Source organism: Xenopus laevis, chromosome 8L (genome assembly GCF_017654675.1).
Source record: "Xenopus laevis strain J_2021 chromosome 8L, Xenopus_laevis_v10.1, whole genome shotgun sequence".
NCBI classification, from domain to species: domain Eukaryota; kingdom Metazoa; phylum Chordata; class Amphibia; order Anura; family Pipidae; genus Xenopus; species Xenopus laevis.
Window position 1 is genome coordinate 46,773,883 of NC_054385.1, and position 8,463 is coordinate 46,782,345.

The 8,463-nt window shown below is 42.5% G+C and overlaps 1 non-coding gene across 1 annotated transcript; it reads left to right on the forward strand.

Moving 5' to 3' along the window:
* Positions 1-2,341: 2,341 nt before the first annotated feature.
* trnav-uac lies at positions 2,342-2,414 on the forward strand. Its single transcript has one exon. It is a non-coding gene; the product is annotated as a tRNA-Val (tRNA).
* The last annotated feature ends 6,049 nt before the right edge of the window (positions 2,415-8,463 follow it).

An 8,463-nucleotide genomic window follows, 5' to 3' on the forward strand; every position in this document is an offset into this window, starting at 1 on the left:
TTTCCTTCTCCTTTAAGCTAATGGCGCATATAGTGATAGTACTGCCTATGTACAGATCCACTCCCATATGCTCCTTCATGTACTGTAGCTCCATTGACAGGCACAGTGTTGGCCTGTGCTGTGTCAGGCCTGGACTGGCAATCTGTGGGTTCTGGCAAATGCCAGAGGGGTTGCTATAAGGTGCCATAGAAAGTCAGTATTTAGTGGGCTGGTGGGGGCTGTTTGGACCTCTGTGTGGGCTGATTGGGCCTCTGTGTACCTGAAATGCCAGGACCTATTTTAATTCTCAGACCTGGCCTGTGAGCTTTCAGCACAAAATCGCAAAACTAGGGATCTAAGCTTCAAAATTGACTTGACTATGCATGTCAGTGGAGTCACATGAAGGGGCACATGGGAGTGGATCAGTACACAGACATCCACTATGTGATGCATGGGGTGTTTTGTCACCCTCTATAGCCCAGGTTAATCATGGGCGGCAAAATGTCCATTGTTTCGTTTCCACCGACTAACATCCGTATCGCCACTGGGGAAACATGTGGCCGAAGTTTCCTTGCAAGGAGTCTTTGGGCTTCTTCTGAAAGTAGTTGCACTGAATATGTTTCCCCAGCTGCGATTTGCATGTTAGTCGATGGAGTGAAAACAAGGGACGTTTGGTTGCCGGAGATTAATTGCAGGCAACAAAACGTTCCAGGGGTCACTGCCCTTGGGGGTGACAACGGAGACCTTTGCTCCTTTAAAGACTGGGATCCAAAATAACCAGTAGTTCAGAGAATATAAACAGTCAGCTAATCACTGTTTTTCATTTACAATTAATTTTAAAGCAACTGAAAATATATAATTGGTATATCTTACAAAGATTCACATTGTTTTCATTATGTAAAACACAGTAAAGGTGGCCATACACTATAAGATCCGCTCGTTTGGCAAGGTCGACAAACGAGTGGATCTTGACCCGATATGCCCACTAACGGCTGGGCGATATCGGATGAATATGACTGTAGCTACTTCTAACGCCAGCCGAATTTTTTCACTGGCGAATGGACGTAACTACGCTAATTCACTAAGATGCGGATTTTCCTGAACGTTACCTCTTGCGCCAGACTTGACTTCGCCCCCTCAGACCAGGCGAAGTGCAATAGAGTAGATAGGAGTTCCTCAATATAAAGTTAAATTTTTTTCTGTCCCAAAAAACCGCTGGCGTCTTTTCCCTTTTACAGGGTGATAGGCTGAAAAAGATCGAAAAAATTTTTTGGGGTACCCTCCTTCCCCCCTACATTTGATAACATATGGCACATAAAATGTACTGTGGGCACATGTGTAGGGCATTATAAGAACTCTATATAATTTTATTAAGGTTCCCTGGCCTTGTGTAGTGTAATGTATTTGCGGCAGCATATACGGCCATTGTACTTTAACTGCACGCCATATGCAAATTTGAGAACGCTAGCGTAACTCTGAATTGCTGATCGTATTTTCACTAGCGTTCGGTACCCTGTGCGCAACTTCGGATCTTCATGAATTAGCGTTGTCGGGGCAAATTTACGCCTGGCGAAGTGTTGCGATGTGCGCGAAGCCAGCGCTGGCGAATTTGCGCAGGTAAATAAATTTGCCCTACAGGCTGTTGTCAGCGGCTGTTGTCAAGCCTGCGTATTTTCACAGACTGAGACAAGCAGATCTGCTCAGTGCCCCAGCTCCATTAATTTAAATGCGGTCGGCCGGTCACACACAGCGGAGCTGAAGCTGAGGTCAGTGTCTGACGGCACACAGGCTGATCGAATTCAAATCAATGGAGCAGGGGCACTGAGCAGATCTGCTTCTTTCAGCCTACAAAAATACACAGACTGACAACAGCCTGTGTGCCCATAGCCTTAAGGGATGGAGATCCCCTTTAACCCCTTCTCCTCAGTGGCAGAGTGATTTGTGCACAGTCTACACTATTTCCACATACGGTAAATATTACTCCACAGCCGGCACACATCTTCCATAGCTTTCAATTAAAGAGCGCCCCCATTAGAAAGCCCTTACAGCAGATGCATGTTTATTTTGTTGCAGGCAGCTCAGAGTGCTTTCCAAAGCCACATGCTCCTGACAAAAGTATGTGGTGAGACGCAGGTCTGCATGAGAAGCCTGTCAGTGCTGCCTGTAAACTCAGCGCTAGTAATGCTATTACTCTGTGATGTCCCTCCCTGCATTTCAATGTTCAGTTCAGACCCTTGCTCACAGCCTTCCTGCATTCCCTAGCAAGGGGAGAAGGGCTTTTGTATATGGCATACATTTTCAAACCGCAATCGTCACTTCCAGTACACAGAAGGGGAAAAAAAGAAAGCATTAGCACTCAGCTGGTTCCATAGTGTAGTGGTTATCACGTCTGCTTTACACGCAGAAGGTCCTGGGTTCGAGCCCCAGTGGAACCACTTTTTTTAAAAAAAAAATTTGTATACAATAGTTAAATTATTAAGACTTGATTTTTTTTCTTTTCTTGTCAATTAAAAAATTAATAATAAATGTATTTATGTGAGTAAACCTGGCCAAGGTTTTATTATGCTGTTTAAGCTGGAAACACAGTGTATTTACAATGTTGTACTAAAGTGCTTTACACATTCCAGGGCAATGACTTTGTTTTTTTCCCATTTTCCACATTTTTCCCCCTAAGGGCTAAGAGTAATTGGATCCTTAACCCCTTAAGTGCTGGCAAACAAAGAGCATACCATTGTGCTGGTACAGCTGAGTTAAAGGAACACTGGCACGTATAGGGTAATCACTGTCCTAGATGTCCTGGGGTTGAATTAAGATGGCAATAGATTAACGGTTTGGTGAGGTCACTGGGATATATTCTATGCTCTATGTTTGTGCTGAAGGGCTAATCCCTTGCCTGTCAGTCAGTGCACACATTCGTGGGAGAGAAAAACAATGGAGGGACCTACCCATGTGCCATTAAACTTAAGGCTTCTTGTTTCTGTGGGCGCCTCTGTCATTGAGACGAGTTGTGAAGCCCCAGGCAACACATAACTAGAGGTTGTAAAAAAGCCACCCTGATAAAATTAAGAGCAGCAATTCCAGCTTGTCTTACTAGAAACTCTGGTTTTGTCATGTAGGCAAGAAAAAGAAGGCAGCCCCTGCTTATTCCCACTTATTTTTCTCCATTCAGTTTTGGTGTCTGCCCTTGTGGGCGCACAATTATTAACTAAATTATTTAAGGGTAGTGGCTGACGGGGTTATTAGTCACCCAGTGACAAATCTTCTTTTCTTCAGGCGACTTATCTCCCCGAAACGCCTTCCCACCGGCAAGAATACGAATCGCCGGCGGGATGGCATACAAATTGCTTCAGATTTCTGAAGTCGCCCAAGTTTCCTCGTGTGTGCCTTAAAAACTTGCCTACAAGTCAGGAATTAACCTAATTTGAGGTCCCTGGAGCAACATCAAATGGGCTCACAAGCCACTTGTTAAGGATCACTGGTCTAGAGTTATATTAATAAAGTTACATTTCTGGTTAAAAAAAAACTCCAAACTTTTACCAGGAGCATGTATACGCATATAATCAAATGCAATCTGAGGTGACATTCTCAAGGCAGAGGCAGCTCTGTTGGACCCACCAGTAAAGCGAGTGAGCGAGTTTTTGACTATTTGCATGTAGTGAATTATTACTTATATTACTCCCTGGACCAAGGTTCTTGGAGAAATTATCTGGTACCATCCTACTACTGTTTCCATTCTCAGAAAAACGTAACTGAAAGCATTTTTATGTATGTATCAAGCACTGTTTGGTGTCTTAGCATTGACACATATCTATCTAACACATTTTTGGGGTTACAATACAAGTAGGGGGTACCGCTACAGACAAAATGGCAGTCATGTTCATGCATGTAGCCAGGGCTGTCCAACTGCAGCTGCAGGCCAGAGGTGTCCTGATCTTTATAGACTCCAAACTGCTTGGTTGACCTTTTTTAAATATTCATCATTATTTTATTATAATCAGGACATAAAACATACTATAGTAAATAACTGCCTAACTGCATGTGACTAACATTGCAAGTAGGGAACATCTCATGGGGTCCTAGTACTTAAACATATCCATTTAATGGATCACTATACATTTTCTTGCATGTTATCATTATACCCAGATGTGAATTCCAAACATTCCAAAATTCCCTCGCAGTAGCTTTTCTAGGTTCTGGAAATCTGGCCCTTACATCCAACACAAAACAATGTACAATTTGTGGTAACCAATCACACATTAGCTCCCAGTATTATACAGTAATTTACCGCTATGAGTTACTGGACCAGGACAAATGCCTGAGACTATTACTACTAATATTGTAACATAGTATAGTAACCAAACTGCAGTTGGCAGTGCATCTGGAATGCTGAAACTATACACTTTTTATTGGTATGTGCTACATATATTGTGTCTGTGAGTTTCTTTAATGCAGACGCTCATGCATGCTCTCATCCTATCCCGACTAGATTACTGTAACCTTCTACTTCCCCTGCTGAAGTCCTTATCATGGCTTCCTATAAAACAAAGAATATCTTATAAACTCCTCCTCATAACCTTCAAAGCCCTTCATTCCTCTGCATCTAATTCCATCTCATCTCTTGTTTCTCTATATGTTCCTGGCCGAAACCTCCACCCCCCCCCCCCACTACTACTGCTGTTTCCCGTATTAAACCTTTCTCTCTTGCGGCTCCTTATATTTGGAATGTCATTCCTGAAACTCTCTGGAGAGAATCCTCCTTCAATGTTTTTAAAACGAAACTCAAAACTACCTCTGGGAGCACCTGGATAACACCTGAACTGGGAACTGGGGCTTATTTGACAGTGTAACAAACTGTAACCTACAGCACCTTAATAGCCCTCCGAATTCTGTCTGTCTGTTACCCTCCCATTTAGACTGTAAGCCCTACGGGGTAGGGTCCTCCAGCCTTTTGTCTCCTTGACACTGAGCACTTTATTGTAGTTATATTTTATATTTATGTGAATTGTATTTTTAATAATGCACTTATTGTTACTTTTTATTTCAATGACCCCTTGTTTTTTACTTCTAATTTATTGTTTTGCTGTACAGTGCTTTGCCCTCAAGGAGCGCTATACAAATAAAAATATACATACATACATTGCAAAATATATGATATTTATAAATATAGGATAAGCAGGTGACACCTCACGTCCTATATAATATACCTTGGCAGATACATGATTAATTCCTTAGGAAATATTTTAATTTTAAAATTTAAAATCACTCCACAAACGTAACTTTTTCTTTTAATTAAAAAAAAATATACAGTTTTAGAGAAAGGGACATTCCTTCAATTTCAGCCCAGTAGGTGGCAACAGAGACATTTCATCCAGCACTGTTTCTACATACTAAGCTGAATATGTTTGCTTATCATTAAATCGTTTTTATTTTTAACTACACGGTAATTTTCTCAGGCATGATTCTCATGAGATCTGCAGTGAGCAAGAAGACAGATCTGCTGGTCTGAAGGCCAATGGTGCCACAAGGCATCACTTTGCCGATGAGTCAGAGTAGGAATGAGTAGTCATTAAGCTAAACCTGGAGGGAAGAATATAAACGAAACTCACTGGGACAAGAAGCATAGAAATTAGGGCAATCCAGAGGAGCTACATATATTGCAGCATGCATCTGAACCGCAGCTAGAACTGGAGCAAAAATAAAAATACTCCTTTTCCTCTGAGATACAATTTCAGCGTAAATACTCAATCTAAAAACGGGCAAAAAAGGAACACAGATAGTGTAAATAACTCTCCACGTATCCTTGATATGCTTTATCCTTGATAATTTGATGATGACTTTGCTTGTTTAACCACCACATTCTGTATCCCTAAAGGCCCAAACTATACCAGGTTTGTCTTGATCACCTCTATGGTGTCAGTGAGACCCACACAGGTCAAAACACCTTTCACTGCCTCATATGGCTACTTATTCAAATAATTTGGAATTTGGAAGGAATTACTCAGAACTTAATGCCTCAGCAAATGTGCATTCCTCTTCCTTCATCATAATCTCTATGCCCGGCCTTAGAAAAGCCAGGTGTCAGTATTGTAGCTATCAAGAGCCAGAAATGCCTGAGCAAATAAGAATTCTTTTCCTCCTCCTTCTTCACAGTCTTCACCTTCAACTTTGGTAAAGCCGGGTTGGAGGTGACAAACAAAACCTAACAAATTGGCTCTCCCCAGTGATTTATTGTCATTCATTTTCCTCTCAAAATCATAATGGTTTAGTTCTCCATTTTGCCACCCTTTCTAGTTTTAGTATAGCTACAAGAGAGTGTATTAGTGCATATTAGTGCGTAGTCTGTATATTCAAGGGAAAGGTGCATGAAAATGAACATTGGCTTGCCCATTAGGCTGCCAGTTTGCAAATAGATATATGTGCCTTATCAGGTGCAACAGAGACAACAGCTGCTGCTTTGCACCCAGTAGGGAAAAACACATCTGCTACGTGAACAAATTGACAGGTGAGCGAACAAGCCAATATTAATCTTCCTGTACTTGTCTTCTACCCTTAGTCTTGCACCAGAATTTATGGCATGCTAGAGCAAGCACCGCTGCAGGTGGGTGCAGGGGAAGCAATTCTAAGCAGCTATTCAAATTAAAGGAGCAGTCCCTCTGACATTTGCCAGAATATACAGATTGAGATTGCCAATCTGGGCCTGCAAATAATCACAAAAGGAACTGAGGCCAAAAGACTCTGATGAGAGTTATGATTAAATTGCCATCCAGATCATTGCTGCTTATTCACATTTTATGTTATTCATATACCCAAGGGGGGAGTATGGGGAGTACTGCAGTCAGGGCCCTGTGGCAGGGGGGGTCTGCAAGGGCTGGGACTAGGGGTAGGCAGAAGATGTACGTGCCTAGGGCACAATAACGGGGGGGGGATGGGTCAGCTCCAGGCACGTATCTCCTATGTAGCCTACTCCTAGTCCAAACTCTTGGGTGGGGGTGGGGTGCAGCAGTGTGGGCTGCTGGGTTGCCTGGGGCTTCCAGCGGTTTGGCCGGCGCTACCTGAAATTGACATCAAAATGCGATTTGCATGTCATGGCGGGGGAGAAATGTATTTAGTGGACAGGGTTTGGGTGAATCATAGGTAGGGAGGAAGGAACCTTCCATATGTATTTGGGTACATCCTCCAACCCTTCCAATTTTAAGGTGGGTTCTGGTTTTAGACACAAGTACAGAGCTATCCATACCAGTTGGACTGGGATGTCAGGGGCCCACCAGAAAGCCTTAGACCATGGGCCCACTTTCCAAACAATTATTGCTCCTCTCCTCAATCAACCTCTTTATTGTCATAGTCTTTTTTTCAATCTACTCACTATATTCTTCTTTTATTACACATTTTTTCCCATAAAGAAATAGGGAATGACCATGAAATAGGCCAAATGGTTAGAAGCAAGAGGCCCACTGACACCTGGGCCCACTGGAAGTTTTCCTGGTATCCTGGTGGGCCAGTCCGACACTGATCCATATGAGCTGTGTTTATACTGTAGTATCCTAAATCTGCCATAGGTAAGGTTACCAGATCATGTGAAAAATTAAGGATTTGCCTAGAAACAGGCTTGGACTGGCAATCTGTGGTTTCTGGCAAATGCTATATGTTATAGCCAGTCACTATTTATTGGGCTGGTGGGCCTCTGTTTACTTGAAATGCCAGGGCCTTTTTTTAAACCCAGTCCAGACCTGTGTAGCCTAGCAACAAGCACTTTTCCCAAAGATCTGGTGAGCTTACATTTAGATTTTTGGCACTACTTGTAGTGTTGATCATGAAATGCCATGGTGTGGGTTTTTGGTAATATACCCAATGCAGGGTAACCTGACATCTCATTCATGTCAATAGGTTGTTACCTGCAGTGAGCAGTATAGCTGGTCAGAGTACTGAGTGCATGCAGTAACATGATGAACACAAGGAGAATGCTGGTTTGGGCAGATTGGGGGGAACCAAACCCTTAGGCTGGTGGCACATAATATTCTGGTGAGATTAGTCGCCCAGCGACAAACCTCCTCTTCTTCGGCAACTAATCTCCTGGAAATGCCTTCCTGCTGGCAAGGATGTGAATCCCAGGAGGGATCGCACTCAGATCGATAACTTCGGACGGCTTTGGAAAACGAAACAGAGTGCCATCCCGCCGGCGACTAATCTTCCCGGAATCTTCCCGTCTGCCACCACCTTTATATTCAATAAATAATATATATCCTTCTTTGACCCTCATCTTAATAATTTATATCTCATATCTCAGTCAGCTAAAATGCACTGTTTGTTTTTTATCAAAACATCTTTCAGATTATTAGCTGCTACAGTCTACAGACGATGAGATAATTTCTGAAAAAAGAAAAATCTCTAAGGTTAAATGTTAAACGTGAGATAAAAAGTACAAAGGTTCCATTGCCCATGAGCAGAACACGCATAACATTCTAAAAACTCTGTACTTTATTTTGA